The sequence below is a fragment of the Phasianus colchicus genome, chromosome 2 (assembly GCF_987193195.1).
Source record: "Phasianus colchicus chromosome 2, bPhaCol1.hap1.1, whole genome shotgun sequence".
NCBI classification, from domain to species: Eukaryota; Metazoa; Chordata; class Aves; order Galliformes; family Phasianidae; genus Phasianus; species Phasianus colchicus.
This window is the reverse complement of record NC_143437.1, coordinates 4,968,278-4,988,570: the sequence shown is the minus strand read 5'-3', so window position 1 is coordinate 4,988,570 and position 20,293 is coordinate 4,968,278. Positions and strand designations below refer to the sequence as shown.

General features: G+C 40.4%; 1 long non-coding RNA gene across 4 annotated transcripts in view; it reads right to left on the bottom strand.

Moving 5' to 3' along the window:
• LOC149918829 (uncharacterized) overlaps positions 1-19,301 on the bottom strand; it is a 39,065-nt gene extending 19,764 nt beyond the window's left edge. For 3 of the 4 annotated variants that reach the window (XR_016463834.1, XR_016463833.1, XR_016463835.1), the window contains exons 1-6: positions 19,092-19,301; positions 13,859-14,101; positions 7,202-7,301; positions 6,095-6,246; positions 3,893-4,962; positions 2,185-2,295 (exon numbers count right to left, since the gene is read on the bottom strand). This is a non-coding gene — a long non-coding RNA (uncharacterized LOC149918829). The remainder of the gene's footprint in view (positions 1-2,184; positions 2,296-3,892; positions 4,963-6,094; positions 6,247-7,201; positions 7,302-13,858; positions 14,102-19,091) is intronic. The other variant, XR_016463836.1, reaches the window with a different exon arrangement.
• Positions 19,302-20,293: the final 992 nt, after the last annotated feature.

The window sequence follows — 20,293 nt, the reverse complement described above, 5'->3', positions numbered from 1 at the left end:
TCTCTGTAGGAAAAAAAAAAACAATGTTTTCTAGTTAGCTTGCATTCAGAGGAAATAGCAATCACTGTTCAGACAGGATGCTCTACACCCTCTTTGACTTTAGGGGCCTCGGGAAATGTTAATATTAAATAATTAAATTTGAATCCTATAGTTCTGAATGAGAGTGTACCAAAGCCAACAAAACAACAGTTTTGGGAAATCTGAAGGCAATGGAAATAGTTGCTCCTGAGTTGCTCTTCAGTTGTGATGTTCTTCTGCATACGTCACTGCAGCTGTGCTGCTGTCTGACAACCTGGTGAAAAAGGATTTCATAAAAGCCAAACTAGAAGTACTATATAAAATTTTCTTCTTAAGTGCATAAAGCTTTAATTAGCACTGCTTGGCTGGAAGCTTATAAATATTTGAACAGTAGTAAGAAGTAGTTTACTTTTACATATAGCTTAGCATAAATTGGGGTCACGTCATTATCAAAATAGCAGCATCTTCTCCAAGATCATTTTCAGAGGATCATGTTTCTTGATCAGTGCTGGGAATAACTCATTTTTGTGAGAGCCATTGAATCTTCATAATGTACTTTTAACCTTTTAAAACACTGCTTATATCCAGAGCTCCATTTATGTCAGAACAGATTGTTCCACGTGACTTTTTGAGGCGCATGGCAGAGTTACGTTTTAATCTGTGGTTCCAAAGATAATTGGCAGAGTTCCACTAAATATTAAATATGATTCCCCACAAAGGTTTTAAACCTGAATGTTCAGTAAGCTGTAACTTGAGAGTTTTGACTATTTCATTTCAGACATTTGTATGCTACAGCTATGTATATAAATGTTACCAGGGTCAAAATGTTCTCCTGTGGAGGAAAAGAAATATCTATAATTAAACAAACAAAAACTTATCCCAGTGAACTTGTTCTAATTTGCTCAAGTTTCTTACATACCAGACATCATTTAGAAGAATTTTGGGCTGAGTAAAACTCCTTTGTGACTGCAAATGCGCCAGCTACACAGGTGGTAGGGATTCCTTTACAAACACTGTGCTATTCCCAGCTGCTCTCTTCTCTCAAGTCATACAAGGTTCATTTCCCATTACAACTCTCTGTCATGTAGCATACCTTTAACTCCAGAGCCTGCCAACGTTACCGTTGTGAACTCCTCTCCACTGGGGATCACGTTATGAAATCAGGTGCTCCATTTTCTATTTGTTCCATTCATAATGACTGGTGGATGGGATCCTCAGCCTTCTATGCCTGTTGGTAGCTTCCTGGACATTTCTCACTGACTGTTTTATTCAGGCTAATATTTAGTCCAACATCAGCAGAAGTATTTTCATTATACTACATCTGATTTCAATTGCAGGAGGACCTCCCGATGCCAGAGATGTACTTGTATAAGCATCCTTACTTGGTGCAAGACAGAGTAAATATAATCCAAACTTAACAGAATTCCCTGTCACTCGTGAAGGTATTTGACCTTACTGTGTGCCTGTTATGCCTCAGTATTGCTCTTAATCACGTTGATGCATTTTGGCTGTACTGTGAAGAACACTTTATTATTATTATTATTGTTTACTTGAAATCCCACAGCAACAACACATTGTGCAGATGGGGTTATCTGTTCAAGCTAAGAACCAAACACAACCTCAGATTTGTTACACATCTGTAAAGCATACACATGAAGTTTCACATGGAGAGACTACACCATACATAGGACCCACTTGCAACTTTCACTGAGGTGAAACATCTGGTTTTTTAAATATGGTTCACACACACACAAAAAAAGCTTATGAAAACCCAGAATGTTCCAGTAAGATTTCACTGAGATTTCATGTCATCTGTCTAAAGAAACTAGCATAAAAATATGTTCTCTATAGACATCAGTATAATTGCACATCACAGATATCTTCCCCTGCTGCCTTCTGTAATGTCCTCACATACCAACATTGCAGGGAAAGTCAAGTACAGTAATTATAAACCTACTCCAGATGCTCAGTTAGATAAGAATTTCTCTGAGGATCATTGTTGAAATTAAAAAGAAGCAGCTAGGAACTGCGAGCAACTGGACACATTAGAAACCCTTCAAAATGATAGGAAAACATCCCACTCCAAGGAGTCATTCACATCTCTCGCATGAAATTGATTGAATTTAGAATAACAATAGTACTGGAGCACAAAGAGAAGCCACGTACCTGTTTTGGCAGCCAGTGCTTTGTTCCTGACTCCAGTAGCTCCGTAGGTCGTAGCCAAACTTTCTGTGTATCCTCCATTATTTTCCTCGTTGGTTTGAAGGGCACATTCTCCTGTTGGAAAACCACAAAGGATTGGTAGGCATGACATGCTGCAACTTTCTGCCACCCTCCTGGGTCCTCCTCTGTGCTGTGGAGTCATGTGGACTTAACAACGTGTTCCTCATCGTTGCACCTGGGTGAAGAGCCCTGGGAGCAGCATGCTGAGCGTTCAGTACAACTTAACATTTACTTGGCTGTAATTTCTGGTGCTGTCACATGCACACATTTCCACTCATACTGCATCTATACTGGTATTAACACTTCAGTTACAAATGTCTAAACCACGAAGAATTATTGATTTAATGCCAGTATATTGGAAGCACACAGCTTACTATCCAGGCCTCCGTTCCAAAACCATCATTTCCAAGGTGATGCCATCTGGAAAGCAATGTATGATGCAGAGACCAAACCCGGCCGACAGAACCCCTCTTTGGAGAAGGGGTGTACCGTCAGCTGAACTCTTAAATTTGGCTCCCAATTTTTAAGCATGACTCTAAATCCCATTGGAATCTCACTTAGGATGGATCAATTCTTAATCTTTTTCCTGTTTGTTCAATTTCTCTCACTGTCACCATGGTGATAAGCTCTACAGGAATTAACAGAATCATTTAAAATATGTTCAATAGTCACCCGATATCAATTTTAATGTGTGCTATGCTTCAGGTATTAGTTCAGAATACTGTTAACATTGAGGTCCAATGTACTGCTGTAAATGCTATTAAACTACATTGATCCATCTCCTAATAGCATCAGAAGATATTTACTACCCTTTAGCGTATAGTATTCCACTTTTTTTGGTCAAGTTCCAAAGTTCAGCACTGCATATGGGCAAACCCCATAGCTTCCTATTTATTTATTTAAGAGGAGAATTAAATCATAGAACTAGGGCATTATCCACGGTTATTAGCAACGCACTTCAGCTGAAAAGGCTTTAAGGATTTATTCAGCAGTATCAGCGGTAGTTCTACAGACTGCCTCTCCATTTTATGTTCTTTGCATTACTGTGCACTGGTTTTACTTTTTCCATCATACTATTTTGCTATTTGCATTCACTTCAGTAGGGGACTATATGTGGTGAATTTTAAGCATTGAATTATCCAAGGAATATATACATACCTTGCTATATTTGGCATGAAAAATAAGGAACAGAGTTTGCAAACAAGAAAATAAATAAGCTAGATATATCATAAACAATACGGGGGAAAAAGCATTATTTAATCACAGGCAGTAAGACATCATTATCTTGGAGTTAATGTTGCCAAGCAACATAACCAGTACAGAAAGCTACATAGCAAAATAGTTACTGTTAATGAATCATAAGTATGGCAATGTCCAAAGTAACATAGATTACACTGATAACATTATTATATTTCATACACAATTTTATTTGTACAAGACAGATAAGTCATTATAAAAGTACAACATCTCATTACCCTTTCTTCATTAATTTTTAACTTCGTTGAGCCATTTATCACTGTCCAGTAACACGGTATAGAATATATAGTCCTAAAGACAATGCATGAGAATGGATAGCAGAATAAATATCAAGTGAGGGTAGAATTTTCAAGATACATTTTCTCTTAATTCTCATATGTGGAAAATGTCTTACCTGAAAACCTCGTGTGCTGCTCCCTACCTCATAGAGATGCTTTGGTTGTGGAATTTAAAGACCCACTAGGAATCTTGTCCTAAGTCCTACTTTTTATTGCAGGTTCATCAGATAATTTGTCCTAAAGGCATAAAAATCCCTCCAGGAACTATCAGCAGAAAGACAAAATGAGTAAATTACACTAAGTCTCCTTAAAGCAGTTGGCTGACAAGTTCAATTTCATAGAACATCCCAGTATTTAGAGATTCTGTTCCAGGTATTCACTAAATAAGGACCCTGAGACTCTAAACACACCAAAATGATGATTGCCACACAATGCCAGAAAAAAAATGTCCACGTCAAGCATAATGGAATTAATTCATTACTGTCTGATTCTGCCTTGGTGAAAGTATTTTTCAGTTCAGGCATTGCTAAGAGCCCCCACTGCCAGCACCACCTTCATGAGAAGTCAGAGATTCATCTGCTGCTGCTGCACTAAAGCAAGGCTATCTTTACCCAGTCTTTAGACTTCTAGTTTAAAATGAGGTCAGCAGGATCCAGTTTCAAGCCCAAATTAAAAGAAGATGTTCTTGAAAACAAAAGAATTTGCTGTACATGTACAATCACATGCACCTGTAAGCCCTATTTTTTAAAGAAGCTAAACCTGTGCTTTAGCATACGCACATTATGTGTCTGCAGCTTCATAAGTCTGAGACTGAAATACAACTTAATCTAAATAAAAACCACAGCAGCTATTTCACTAATCCTTCTCACAAGATCCATAGTATCTACAGTAATTAGTTTCTAATAATAACCAATTATTTGTTTTTTTCTCCCTTCCCTCCATCTTCCACGCTTGGTGGGCTGTGGTTGGACATGGCCCTGTGTTGCACCACCTCCTGCTTTTTATCTACAGGTTGTATTCGAGGTTAATCTTGGCCTTTGGGGTCTTCCAATTGGAAGTGAAAAAAGTTAGCATTACTTTAAAGATACAGATTGTGTAACTCTGAAGGTCTTTGTTGCTTCATACTCATCCCGAGGGCTTTTATTCCTGAGCATTTTTCCTCAGCTGGTTCATTGGCCATAAAGCACTGCAGTGAGACAGGAAAAAAAAAAAAAAAAAAAATTAAATGTCCAGTGAAAGATTTCTGCTGACTTCAGTAAACATTAGATCAGGCAAATAACCATCCATCAAACAACGTTGATTAATGAGTTCCAGTGAGAATAGATTTCATTAGTGAAGCTAACAGAAAGAAAATACCCATTCTGGTTTCTCTATCTTTTATAGGATGGAACACAGAGTTACAGCACCTGGGCAGTGACCTTTTCAGTTGGTTACCAGCATATAGCCTCAACGAAAAGAGCTATTATTCCAACATCTTACATAGGAACCACAGCAGAGGTCAAGTAATTAACAGTCCAGGGAGCATAGGGTGCTTTTCACATACCTGAAGCCAAACACAAGTCTTCTGCAACCCAGCTGAATGCCTAAGAGAACAATTAGCCAGCCCACCACAGAAAGAGCCCTCTCTCTTTGATGGATATCAGCTGTCTGGCTTCCCTAACCTCTCCAGCACACAGATGTGTGTAATGCCAGGTTGTGCTCTGGGCCAAACAAACATCCAGATTTCTTTAGCTTGGGTTCACCTTCAATCAGATAACGCCAGCTTTCTTTGTTCTCTTAATTCTGTGCTCAGTAGGAACAGCCATCCATCTCCACTGGCATTACCTAAATCGTTTGTTTGGATTAAGAACTTTCCAAATCCATGCATGGAAATCATTTCTGTTAATAACAGCACTTTTTCATCTGCTGATTGTTTTTTTTTTCCTTCAGTAACTTTTACAAACACTACTTTTAACCAACCTTAGTGTTCCATCTTACTTAAGAGCTATTTAATATAATAGCTTGCTTTCTTTTTCTTTATATATACCTCAGAAAGATAAGGAAGCCCAAGAAAAAAAAAAAAAGGAAAGAAGGAGGGAAAGAAGGAAGGAAGGAGGGGGGAGGAAAAAGGGAGAACCATTGTTTTCATAGCTCTGTAATAATGAATAGTTATTGCAACCACTTAAGTAAATGACCGCTCTAGCACTTGCTACATCTCTGGAGCTGATGAAAATTGTGATCCCTGCATGGTCTCCTTAAGGCATATCTGATTTTAAGGACAAGCTGTTATCTTCCTCTGATCAGAAACTCTTTCTTTTCTTCCTGAGCAGGACACTGACCTGAGGTCTCCCTATAACTCGTGGTGACTGCTCTCCTGTGTTCTGAGTGCACTTCAGCACCCACAGAGCTCTGCTCCCTCAGGTGATGACAGAAATCAGCTGATCACTGCCTCACATTTGTCATCCAAAATAACCAGTTCAGGACAAAAGCACTAGGAAAAAAAAAAAAACCCTAGTAAATGGCATATGCTAACAGAACAAGATTTGCATGAACTTTGCTCACGCCTAGATTGAGTTAGAATTTCTTTTTCTAAGTGAGGGCTTCCTTTCCACACACTTTGCCCTTCTTTCACTCTTTTTGACATGAACAAAACAAGCACTCAAGGCTGGATCAAGCCCACTGAGTGCCTGGGCAGGATCTTTGCTCTCCCCCCAAAGTGTTGCATTTTAGAGGAAGGGGATACAAACCTGGCACAGTTTGGTACCTACCCAGTGACTGAGTAGCTACCTTGGATGGTGTCAGAGAGAAAAAAAGGCATCCCATTGCCATTCACCTGCATTCCTTGTCCCCACCAGCCAGACCTGCTCATTCGTGATTTGTTCTCCAGTCAACTGGCTTTGCAAGACAGCGTGTGCCACGTTGTAGTCATATTCACCCTTAACCACAACACTTCCTCTGCCTTGAACATAATTCTCTGAAGTGCTCCAACATGTTTTTCCTTTATACCTAGTTAACATTTCATAGTTCAAACTGTGGAAGTGTGAGATTTTTGCTTCCCTCCTCATTTCACACCCCAGCATCTCCTTTTGAACTGTGTACTTTTCTTCCTCTGAACCTTCCCGGTTGTGCAAGATGGTTGGCTGCAAATGGCACATGAATTATGCACCCAACGTTCCCCTTCATCTTTTTTAAAGGCTCTGAACAATTGTTCGATCATTAAAAATATATGCATAAATAAAAATCAATTGAATTAAAATAAAAGTAATCTGAAAATATTCTGCACCTGGTACAGTCCTTTTCCCTTAGGCACATGGGAAAAGCTCTGCTGTAATATCTGAGAGCTGCTGTGGCTTTTTATCCTTCTAATCTCATAATCATCATTAATGTTTTTAAATTCCAGATGGTAGCTACCAACAAACTTGGAATAGAGAGCAAAAATGACATACCCCAGTTTCCATTAGAAGCTTGATTTGAGAGATTATATGCTTCTGTGCATTTCCAAGCCATTGCCACCAGTTTTCTGGACTATGCCCAGTTCTCAGTAGCCTGCACAGGAAAAAAGATGCCAATATTTTTGAGATCTCAAAAGTATTTTTATTCTAGATTAAATACAATAATTTTTTTTTTTCTCCATTAAAAAAAAAATGACTTGCACTAAGTTTGAATTTCTCCACCAGTTAAATTCCTTCCGGTTGGTCATTATAATTCCAAAACTCTGCATGTGAAATTCTAGGTAAAATGTTTTGGGTGTTCTTTTCCTGAAAAATGTTTCCAGTTTGACAAGTGACATTTAAAAAATAAATCATAATGATGGCAAAGATTCCCACCAAGTATAGTATGACGCATTTTGTGTCATCGTAGACCTGCATCCCAAATCTCAGCAGTCCGCTAGTGCCTTAAGACAAGAAATGAATCTGACTGTAGGACTGTGCAGCTTTAATGGCTACACGTTTGATTATAGCTACACCTTATTTAGTCTTGGAAAGCATGAGAGAATTGCACTTATGATTTCATAGAAAGTAAGCTCACTCAGCAGTCATAGCTCATGAGACCTGTACTACTTCACTGGCATTATAAGCAAATTCTGCTCAGCCATACAAGTTCTGAGCTTTCCATTTAGCTTTTTTCTTTACAATTGACTGTACCCAACATTAAGAGTAGATGTTAAGTTTCACCATACACTTGAAAATCAGACATCCTATTTATTTAACAGAGCTGGCTAAGCTTCCTTTGACAACCGGTGATGAGCTCCATTTTGCAAGCAGCAAGTGGACAGAGGAGCAACATGAACCCTGATACTGAAGGGTTAATTAGAAGTTTCTCTAATCCATGAGATCGTGTTGTACTGAAGGTACAACAAGGCCACACGGTTTATTGAAAACATATGTTCTTACTTTTAGCTGTCTCTTATGTTTCCAAATTACACTGTGCTCCATAAGAATTTGTAATAGCTGGCACCTTATCATTTGAAGTTAATATTAGCAATCTCAAATTTCTTATACTATTAATGCTTGTTTTCTCAGAAGATGAATTTATCCTTAATGCAACACCAGTAGAATGCCAAGCTTATATGAGTGATGGTAAAAATGAAGTATCTTATTTTACAAACCAGTCCTGAAACAGCCACATTAGTGTAGCAACAGTAAGTACAGAGCTCACAGAAACATGCTGAGTTTGGTAAATGCAATCATTATTTCTCATCTCTTGATGGCCTTGTATATGCAGCCACATGAATGGAAAAGTCAATCATTACCAGCACAAGCCTGGCATTAACTCTTTTTCCAGTTTCTAATTGTTATGTTTTTACCAAGCATAGCAATAGAGACTGACTGCTTCTCTCATTCTCAGATCCAGCTCCTGTTGAGCCATAGCACAACTACCAGTATGCTGAATTGGTTTTGATTGCTTCTCACATTCCACCAATATACTTGAGTAGGCAAGACCTTAATCGTGCTAGAGCAGTAATAGTAGAGCCAAGACATTTCTTAAGAAATAAACCCATTTAACTATTTATTAGAAGTGTACCTCCTGTCTGTCCCCACTCACCTGCTTCAGCTCATATGGTCGATTACTTCTGGTGTGCACTAACTAGACTACTTTCAGATGAAACTAAATTGGAATTGCACTTCAACTGTAAATAAGCATTCAGTTCACAGAATAAGATCCTAAGTGATCAGATCATCATTAAATCCCTCATCCCTCCAAAATGCACAAATACTGAGTATCTCGAGCCTGCACCAACACCTGCATGTTTCTGTAGATCCACATCCACTGATCCATACAATTTCCTACACAGCCTACAGAACCAAAAAGCTCACAGATCAGTCTTAAGTTCCTTCTCACTTTGGCACTGTAGGAAAAGTAATTCTCTTTCTATTCCTACTGTCAAAACAGAAGATGGAACAACTTCTGACTTACCAGGTCAGTACAGTCCTCGAGGCTTTGCAAAATAACAAGCACTTCAGCCTAAGGCTTGCCCTCTCAAAAAAGACAAATATAGGCCATACATACACAAATATATGCATCAATTACATTTTGTAATTTGCTAAATGCTTCTGGAGATGACATTATCAACTGAGAGAGAGCAGGGAACGTATTCTAAGTGTTACTACTTGCAAACTTTAATGCATATTTTCATAAAGTAATGCATGTGCAGTATATATCAATTCATTGCCAGAAGCACTTCAAATTACTGGTTTGCATGATTCTCACAGAATTAGCCTGACCTTCCTCTATAGAGAGATCTTTCCAGGTGAAATAGTTGGCTGTTCTCATCTGATCTCAAACTGAGCCACTTCCCACCTCCCACAGCAAGCTGTAGCCGTGCTCCTGCTGTAACGTACTCTGCTGAGCAGGACTGCTCGTGCATTAACAACTTCTTGCAGGAATTCACAGACTCAAAACATAATCAGGGTGACCCATTTTATGCACTTAGGCAATTTTCAGACTGTACTAAACAGTGTGGAAATATACCACGTATCAAGCTTGTTCCAAACATGGGGTGGGGAAGGTGTTTTTCCTATTTCTTTTGGAGGCTTTGTTGTTGTTGTTGTTTAAAAAAAAAACAAAAAAACTTTACGCCATTCCATAAAGATAGCTAAAACAGGGTTGCTAATGCCATGGCATTTTGGAAATGGTGCCTATTATGTTTGTTTGATGAATTGCCAGCATTAAGAACTTGGAAATGACTGGGTCTAGCACAGCCACACAGGTGAATCAGAGCAGCTCTGGTTAAGAAAAGGTGGCAGCCCAACTCAGGCACACGTAACAGAATGGACTGACTGCTGCTGCATCACTACCATGTAGGATGGAAAAGGAGCGAAGGACAATATAGCAGAGCAGAGACAGCGTATATGCATAATGGGAAATGCTTTTTTACTTATCTGTGCAGTAGCATGCAAACTTTCTCACCTCTGCCTTCCCAAGGAAACAGAATTTGAGTCTTAGAAACCATGTAATCAGTGACTCAGTTTGAAATCAAATTAGAGTTAATGATAATATTATCAAAATAAATCTCTCTTGGATACAGAGATAGCTAATAACATACACACAGTTCATACTTGAATCAAACTTGGAGAAATGCTCTATATTTACCCAATGCTTAACTCCAAAGGCACAGGATGAAGACACACAGCACATTTTGGTAACACTGAGCACAGCGAATACCACTGAGCTTCATCTCCAGCTTTAGATCAGCATTGCTGCCCTGCACAACCTTACTGTCAGTAAAGGAAGAAATGTGTTTTCAAGAGAGATGTGACATCAAAGCCCTCAAACAGACAATTCCCTTTTTATTTCTGCAAAGAACTTCACTGAAGAACCTTACTTATGTGACAAACATTAAGTGGATGAAATTTAGACATGGGACTTAGCAAGTCCACGTAAGGAAGGTTCACAACGTGGGTTCACAATGCTTGTCTTGACCAAATTTTAGAATGTGCAAGATTTTGTTTGTTTGTTTTTCTTAGTATTTATCACATAGTTTGACTGGACTCTTAGTAGATTGTGGAAGTATAAATTTTCTTTGCTTATTAAAAAATCAAAGGCTTACTGAATTAATACACAACCCATCATTAGATTCACATTTTGTTCTCTCCAGCCTGATCTCCTCTAATATTTAAGATTGCTGGTATTCACCAGAAGCCTTTGCAGGTAGTTATATTACTCAGACACTGAATAGATGAAATAGATACTCTCTTTAAATGGAATTCAGGTGTGACAGAACAGAACACTTTGTCTTTGTTATTTATGATTTTACTATCACATATATAAGAAGAAAATACACTTTATAGACCAGATGTATCTGGAAGAATTCATCACTGTCAAAGCAGCACTCCTGCCTTTAGGAATTTCAGAATGGCAGCTGAAAAGGTGTCCTATTTCCTATGTTTTTAATATAATATTAAAATATTGTGTTTGATTTGCTCTTAATTACTAGAGGTACGGATGTAATCTACTTAATGAGACAAGGCTAAATATAGCAGAAAGGGGTACTATAAAACCTAATGAAATTTTGCAGCTGCTTTTATTTAGGGAAATAATAAATTCTAGCCAAGAAGCTGAAGGATTGAAAGAGGAAGCAAATTCTCATCACATGCCTGAAGATTGAACAGCTATTCACCAGGGTACTAATAATCTTCAGAGCCAATAGCTCAAGATCTCATTAAAGCACAGAATAGATTAGGGATATTAAAACACTGAGGTCTGGCTGGTTTCTCAGACGTGCAGCACCTCACTAAATGTGAAATCTCACTTCGTCCTCCTCTAGCTTTTTGTCCAGTTTTACCTAAGTGCTTTTCAACTGTGAAAGTGGCCTATGAACTCCTGTACTGCCTATTTCATTTCCCAAATTGGCAAAATCAATTCACATTTCTTTTAGGACTACAAACTGCAGTTTTTCATCAAAGTTTTGTTCACCAGTTCAGAAAATACAGTGCATTATAAAGCCTTAAAAGTATTAAGAACAACAGACATAGCAGTTTTTCAGATCCTCTCATTGTACAACCATCCTTCTCATATATAATCATCACACCTAAACATGCTCTAAAGTACAACAGTAACTACTGTGTACAACCTGTATATCTACAACCCCTAAGGCTGTAAAAGAAAAAAAAAAGGTTGTCTTTAGCTAAATGAATCTCTTCCAGAAAAGAGTCATCTTGTTCCCTCATTAAAAATTGAAGGGAAATAGGCACAAAAATTGAGGGAAATAAGTAAAAGCATGGATCTTGTTCTATATAGTGTATTTAGTTTAATTAAATGCTATATCTTGAGCAAACAGTTCTAAATACATTCACTTGATTCATCTTTTGGAAGTGCTGAAATACAATTTGATCACTATCCACTCTTGCTAAGTGTTTTGGTGGGCATTTTGACAGTGAAAGGCTACAGTCCCATACAGCAGTTCATACCAAACTCAGCAGCTGGAAGCTCTAGATTTAAGGCTCAACATAAGATCCACGTGTTTTTGTTGTCGTTTTTAAGTGAAAATAATTAACTATTGCAAATAGAACCACAGAACCACCAAGGTTGGAAAAGACCTCCAGGATCATTTAGTCCAACTGTCCACCCACCACCAATATTTTCCCATTAAACCATGTCTGTGTTAAGCTCTCTGGCATTTAAGCTCTTCAGATCAGGATTAAACGTTTAATGGATCTTTCGTGGAAATCATTCATGTAGTTCAGTATTATGAATAGTGCCTCTACGGGGGGATGGCACCCTAAGCACAAAAGGATTTACCAGTCAACATGAGAATCCGCAAGACATTTTCAAGCCTTCAGAAACCAGTGAGCCACATCTTGTAAAGCCAACATGAAACAAACAAATATCTGTAAGTACTTCCTCACCTGCGTCTTTAAATCAGCCTGTAATAACAACTTTGCCTGCTGGACCTTTCCATCCAGGCAGTAAAATGTTCACTCTGAAAACAGAAGCATATATTTCTTCTCATACGACTACTAAAAACAGTCAGACTGTTGGTGGTGCCATCCCTGTAGCCATCCTTACCTGACTAACAATTTGTATGACATATTTCCTCATCTTTATTCCCTTATTAGCAAAGCAAGCAGTAATCGGGATGGGAAAAAAAACAACAGCATATAACCTGGCAGACCAGTGAGATGAAAAAAGAACAACACTGGAGGACAAGGAAAGACAGACTTGCTAGGTCCCTTGGCAGTCAGCATGACAGTGGCTGCAGACCTATTACTTCTCAGGTGGGTGAAAGAAGCCACTTTTTGTCTTCTCAACTAAAGGAAATTTATTTTTCCTCTCACCTTTTGGGCATTAAAATACAAGCTTATTCATACTGCTTAGAAATACTGGGCTTTTTTTGAATTTATCTTACAGTAGAGTCAACCTACACTACTCCCCAGGCTGACTCTTCTTTCTCTTTCCACCTCTCATTCCTCTACCAACCCTGTTCCAGTGAACCTCAATCCAAAACTTAGATTTCAGAGGTTTGTGTAGCACAGTTATGCCTGTGATCTACTAATTCTAGTACCTTTGAATGGACAGCATACTTTTCCCTTTTCTTCAGTGAAACTTGCTTATCAAAATGACCAGGGAGACACTGATGGAATCCAAATCTCATCTTCACAGAATCTATAATCTTTTTGGGTGATTCCACTTATCAATTTTTATAATGTCAAAAAAAAAAAAAAAAAAAAAAGCAGCTCCTCTCTCCACAATTTCATCTCATCGAATAAGCTGATATAAGACAAAATTCTTTCTCCAGCAGCCTGAGGGAAGCTTTGTGCCTGTTGTCTCTGTCATCTAAATGACATCACATATTCTCAAACACTTCCAAAAGTCCTATGTGTCTTCAGGTGATCTAAATCTCTTCTTATCACTGGCTGTACTCCCAGTTCCCAATCTCAGCAGTACAACTGAAGGTGGGCCTTATCAATTTCAGCCAACAAGCTTAAAAAAAAAATTTTTTTCAAGTTTGTTAGATGTTTTTCTCTTCTTTCAAACTTTCTTCTGCCCATTTCTTCCTTAGCTAACCTGCTGCCAAATCTCATTTTTCCCTTTCAGATTGTTCTCTAAAACATCCTTCCTCTCTCTGATCCTGAAACCACGGTAGAGACTTTTGACATTACCCATTTTCCTGCTTGTCTCTCTGGTTTCTTCGGTGTACTGGCAATACTGCTGCTGAAAACACCTCTTGGCATCCAGTTTTGTCATTTCTTTACATTCCACATCAGATCCAGGCTTATCACATTCAGCTTCAGAACTCTATAGTTCCCACATATATTTAAATCTCAGGCATTAGTTCAGCCTACAATGCAGTTTGAGTTCTTCGTTCCAAATGCCCTGTTTCTGAGTCCTTCTCAGAGTGTATTCTGCAAGAAGAAAAAAAAAAGACACTTTTTGTCAGAAATACACTTCTGAAATTCAAGATCAGCAATTATCAGTCCTACAGCTGCAGAACAGATTATAATACAGCTGACCACAGCAGCACTCCATCCATGTTCAGTCTGGAACGTATTATTGAACTTGTTTTACATCCTTCCACGGATAACAGCGAAACAGAACATTAACAAGGACAAAATCAGTAATCAATTATTCGAATTTTATGAATAGGCAAGGTGAGGAACAATATCCTATATGAAGGAAAGGGAGAAAGAAAGGATGAAGTGGCTACAATAGATAGATGTCAACAGAAATCACAGAATCACAGAATCACAGAATCACAGAATCACTAAGGTTGGAAAAGACCTATAAGATCATCCAGTCCAACCATCCACCTGTCACCAATGGTTCTCATTAAACCATATCCCTCAACACAACATCCAAACGTTCTTTGAACACCTCCAGGGTCGGTGACTCCACCACCTCCCTGGGCAGCCCATTCCAGTGCCTGACCACCCTTTCAGAGAAGTAGTATTTCCTAATATCCAGCCTGAATCTTCCCTGGCGAAGCTTGAAACCATTCCCTCTAGTCCTATCACCAGTTACACGAGAGAAGAGGCCGACCCCCAGCTCGTTACAACCTCCCTTCAGGTAGTTATAGAGAGCAATAAGGTCTCCCCTGAGCCTCCTCTTCTCCAGACTGAACAATCCCAGCTCCCTCAGCCGCTCCTCATAAGGCCTGTGCTCCAGACCCCTCACCAGCTTTGTTGCCCTTCTTTGAACACGCTCCAGGGCCTCAATGTCTTTCTTGCAGTGAGGGGCCCAGAACTGGACACAATACTCAAGGTGCGGCCTCACCAGAGCTGAGTACAGGGGAACAATTACTTCCCTACTCCTGCTGGTCACACTGCTTCTGATACAAGCCAGAATGCCATTGGCCTTCTTGGCCACCCGGGCACACTGCTGGCTCATGTTTAGCCGAGCGTCAACCAACACCCCCAGGTCCATTTCCTCTACACAGTCTTCAAGCCATTCCACCCCAAGCCTGTAGCGTTGCTTGGGGTTGCTGTGGCCAAAGTGTAGAACCCGGCATTTGGTCTTATTAAACCTCATCCCATTGGCTTCAGCCCAGCTCTCCAGCCTGTCCAGATCTCTCTGTAGGGCCTCGCTACCCCCAGGCAGATCGACACTTCCAGCCAACTTGGTGTCATCTGCAAACTTACTGAGGGTGCACTCAATGCCCTCATCCAGGTCATCAATAAAAATATTGAAAAGGACAGGCCCCAGCACCGACCCCTGGGGAACACCACTCGTGACCGGTCGCCAGCTGGATTTAGCTCCATTGACCACCACTCTCTGGGCTCGACCCTCCAGCCAGTTCCTTACCCAGCCAAGAGTGTACCTGTCCAAGCCACGGGCTGCCAGCTTCTGCAGGAGAATACTGTGGGAGACAGTGTCAAAGGCCTTGCTGAAGTCTAGGTAGACTACATCAACAGCCTTTCCCTCATCCACCAGGCGGGTCACTAGATCATAGAAGGAGATCAGGTTGGTCAAGCAGGACCTACCCTTCGTGAACCCATGCTGGCTAGACCTGATGCTCCAGTTGTCCCGCACTTGCCGCGTGATCTCCCTCAAGACAATCTGCTCCATAACCTTCCCTGGCACCGAGGTCAGGCTAACAGGCCTGTAGTTCCCCGGGTCCTCCTTACAGCCCTTCTTGTAGATGGGAGTCACATTGGCAAGCCTCCAGTCTTCTGGTACCTCACCAGTCAACAAGGAGCGCTGATAGATGATGGAAAGCGGCTCGGCTATCACCTCCGCCAGTTCCCTCAGCACTCTCGGGTGAATCTCATCCGGCCCCATGGACTTGTGACAGTCCAGTTGGAGTAGAAGGTCTCTGACCGTTTCCTTCTGAATCATGGGTGGTTTAGTCTGGTCTCCAGCCGAGACCACCTGGTCGAAAAGTGGAATATCCTGAGGATAACTGGTCTGACCTTTAAAGACAGACGTAAAGAAGGCATTCAGGACCTCTGCCTTTTCTTTATCCTCAGTAGTCACATTCCCGGCTTCATCCAGTAAAGAATGGAGATTCTCCTTAGTCCTCCTCTTACTGTTGATATATTTGTAAAAGGATTTCTTGTTTCTTTTTATTCCAGTGGCCAGGTCGAGCTCGAGCTGGGCTTTCGCCTTTCTGATTTTCTCCCTGCATATCTTAACAACTTCTCTGTATTCTTTCTGAGTTGCCCGTCCCTTCTTCCACAGGAGGTAGATTCTCTTTTTCTCCCGGAGCTTCAAGAATAGTTGCTTATTCATCCACGCCGGTCTCCTTCCCCGCCGGCTCATTTTGCAGCTCAGGGGGACAGCCCGCTCCTGCGCCTGTAAGACTACCTTCTTGAAGAGCAACCAGTTGTCTTGGACCCCTTTACCCTCTAAGACTGAATCCCAGGGGACTCCCCCTACTAGTCTTCTAAACAGTTCAAAGTCCGCCCTCCGGAAGTCCAAGGTAACAGTTTTGCTGTTCTTCCTCCTGGCTCCACCAAGAATTGAGAACTCTACCATCTCATGGTCACTCTGTCCAAGACAGCCCCCAACCTCCACATCTTCCACCAGACCTTCTCTGTTTGTGAACAGCAGGTCTAGCGGGGCAGCTCCTCTCGTAGGCTCTCTCACCAGCTGCATCAGAAAGTTATCCTCTATACACTCCAGAAACCTCCTAGACTGCTTCTTCTGCGCTGCGTTGAATTCCCAGCATATGTCAGGGAAGTTGAAGTCCCCCATGAGGACAAGGGCTGGCGACCTCGCAGCTTCTGCCAGCTGCTCATAGAACACCTCATCTGTCTCCTCATCCTGGTTCGGCGGTCTATAGCAGACACCCACCAATACATCTGCCTTGTCAGCCCTTCCCCTGATCTTTACCCAAATAGTACGTGTTAGAAGGAAAGTTGGTTGTATCAAAATCTTTTGGCTCCGATTCTCTGACACTGTGTTGCACAAGTTCTCCTTATTATGATTGTCACTTAAGACTTTCCTATGGAAGTGAGGCAATAGCCAACTGAACAAGGGGACTGTATGGGGCCTGCTAAATCACAGCCTGAACCTCTGATTAATCACATGAGGCGAGCAATGAGTCAGACACGGGTGCACAGGTGAAGGCAATTCACCTCCACCTCTCCCAGACCCATTTAAGAGACTCCACTCCACTGGAGTTTCCTATGCAAGCCCAGGTTATGGGTGAGTGTGACTATCCTTTCTGTTTCCTACTTTGGTGTAGTAACATCACAGCCAAGCTCTCTGTTAGTCTGTACCATCAGTATATTCATTAACTGTACAACTGCTATACCATAACATTGGTATATTCATTAATTATACAGGAACTAAGATAGTTTCACAGTAACTACTGTACCATCAGCTAGGTATAACCTAGAACAGATGTCTTCCACTGGGCTGCCCATTGACTAGAAAAATGGGTGCGTCCTTAGAGACCTGAGCATCTGCCTCATCAAGCTTCTACATTAGTCCCTTTTTCAAGACTTTCTTGTAAGGGCAGAGAAGTAATTTTAAAGCAAAAGAGTAAATCCAGAAAAGCTTAATTCAGAGTTCTGTTCTGGATGTATTTGTAATATTCAGTCTCTGTCTAGCATTCAGTGATAAAAGTGGATTTTCTTATCTTTCAGCCCACCTTGCCTTATGGAGCTAATATGACTACAATAAACAGTGGAATTCTGCCTGCTTTTTTTCTGGTTCTACACACGTGCAATCTCATGAAAACAATACTCTCCCTAGCACAGCCCAAACATTACAGCTTAATGGTACCTTCTACTACTGTTAACAAGAGAAAGCAAAAATGCTATCTTGATTCATGCCTCCAAACAAAGGGCTTGCACTCAAAAGCCCTGTTACTTCTGAACTGAGCACACAACTACAAGCATGCTGCTCCAAACAGCTACTTTCAGTCAATTCAGGAAGAAAAGAAAGCTGAAACTTAAACCACTTTCAAGCTTCACACTTCAGTGACTGAGCAACAACAAAGGCTATCAGGGCTGTAATAAACTTTAAGATTGTGTAATTTTTTGTACCTCCCCTTCCTTTGCAGGGATACACATAGCAGGAGCCTGCTGCCTTGAACTGTACCTTCCAGCCCAATAAATGTTTAAGATCATTTCTGTAGCTATACACTTCACCTCTTTGGAGAGCTCGTGGCAATGATCGCCAGCTTGAGAAAAACAGCACAGTCACTCAGAGAAAAATGCATGTGGCAATAACTCAGTGATCTGGAGTCATGGTTCCAGAGCTGCTCAGGCCACAGACTTGTGCAATTTTTTGTCAGATTTTTCATGTAACTGTGCAACTGCTTTCTGTATAAAGAATGAACAACATGAGCCCAAGCCAACTGACAAGATTTATTTGCTTCTTATTGCATTCCAGTTCTCTAGACATGCATCTTTAACCATTTTTTCTTCTCAATCAGTTGTATTCCAATTATGAATATTCTGTTTCATTTTTTCTGGCTGTTACAGAAGATACTGAAAAAAAAATCTATAGACATACATTTTTCAGTGAACTTGCTTAATAATACCAAGGCAGCTCTTGCATTTACTTTCCATGAGCACTCAAACAATTGAGTTTTCCTGACATAAACGCCTGAGGAGAGAGAATGAATGACGAGGTCTTAAGCCAAAACATTTGTGGCAACCTAACTCATCATTCAATTCGGAAATGAAGACTCATTCCTTCAGTAAATAGAAAGAAACAAACTAGCATGATTTATGATTGTCTACCTCTAACCAACACAACCTGAAAATTAAAAATGAGCAGAGAGCTGTCTGTCTACATTGTATAAAGGTTTCCCTTTACAAAGTCAGAGCATCAAGAGGTGAAATGGAAAAATACACCTATTATCATTTAAAATGTTGAGTAAGATTGAAGAAAAACAATTTTACTGTTTTTTTTTTTTTTAATTTAATCTTGATTTGTTCATACCTTTCTCGTCACTATTTCTGAATGCGATCTTCAATGCAGAAGTAGTGAGTCATCCTTCTTTCCTTAATTCCTTTCTCTTTGTTGTTCTAGATCTTGTAACAAGAGGCAGGTCTTAGGGCTTAGCACACATGTTCCTCCACCACAGCTGTACTTCTTCAAGTTACATTTCCCTTCCATGACACAGCCTGGTCAGAAAATCAGTTCCATAGGAACACTGCTGAAAATAGGATTAACAGGACAACAGAAGGTAAGAGGAAAATACTACAGACATGGCACATAGCCATTAGATATATTTCACAGAATCATAGAATAACAAGGTTGGAAAGGACCTACAAGATCATCTAGTCCAACCGTCCTCCCATCACCATTACTACCACAAGCTGCTGAACCATGTCTCATAGCGGCCTCAGCAGTGCTGAGCACAGGGGGATGATTCCCTCCCTGCTCCTGCTGGCCACACTTTTTCTAATGCAGGCCAGGATGCCGTTGGCCCTCTTGGCCACCTGGGCACACTGCTGGCTCACATTCAGCTGAATATCAACCAACACCCCCAGGTCCCTTTCCTCTTCGCATCATCCAGCCGCTCATCCCCAAGCCTGTGATGCTGTATGGGATTGTTGTGGCCAAAGTGCAGGACCCAGCACTTGGCCTTGTTGATCATCATCCCATTCACCTCAGCCCAGCGATCCAGCTTATCTAGATCCCTCTAGATTGATCCCTCAGCATGGCATGGGAACAAGTTACTGCACTGAATCTAACACAGCTTGCCATATTTTTGCTAGTATGTTCAATGTCCACACAATGAGAAATTGCACATTAAACTTATAGACCGATTTTATGCCAATTACAGTCTGTGAGGGAACTAGGTAACTGGGTTGTTACAGTTCTATCTTTAGAAATAAATTAGAATTACTGCTTATTTAGAATAATTTAAGATGTCTGACTGTGCCTGTTCTAAGCATCCATTAACAAATGGTAGCTTTTACTTGACTTCCCACTGCATTAAACAGGCCATTTCAGTACATAAGACAAAGCAGCTCATCAGCTGGAGGTTGAAAATAAATACACAGGAAGCAGGCATACAAAAAGAAGTGTTAAAATACATCTGTCTTTTATGCCAAGATTCATTTGTAAATTCATCTCAAGAGCTACACTAAGTCACATCAATGTGTTTTCAAGATGATTAGAACACAATACTAAGA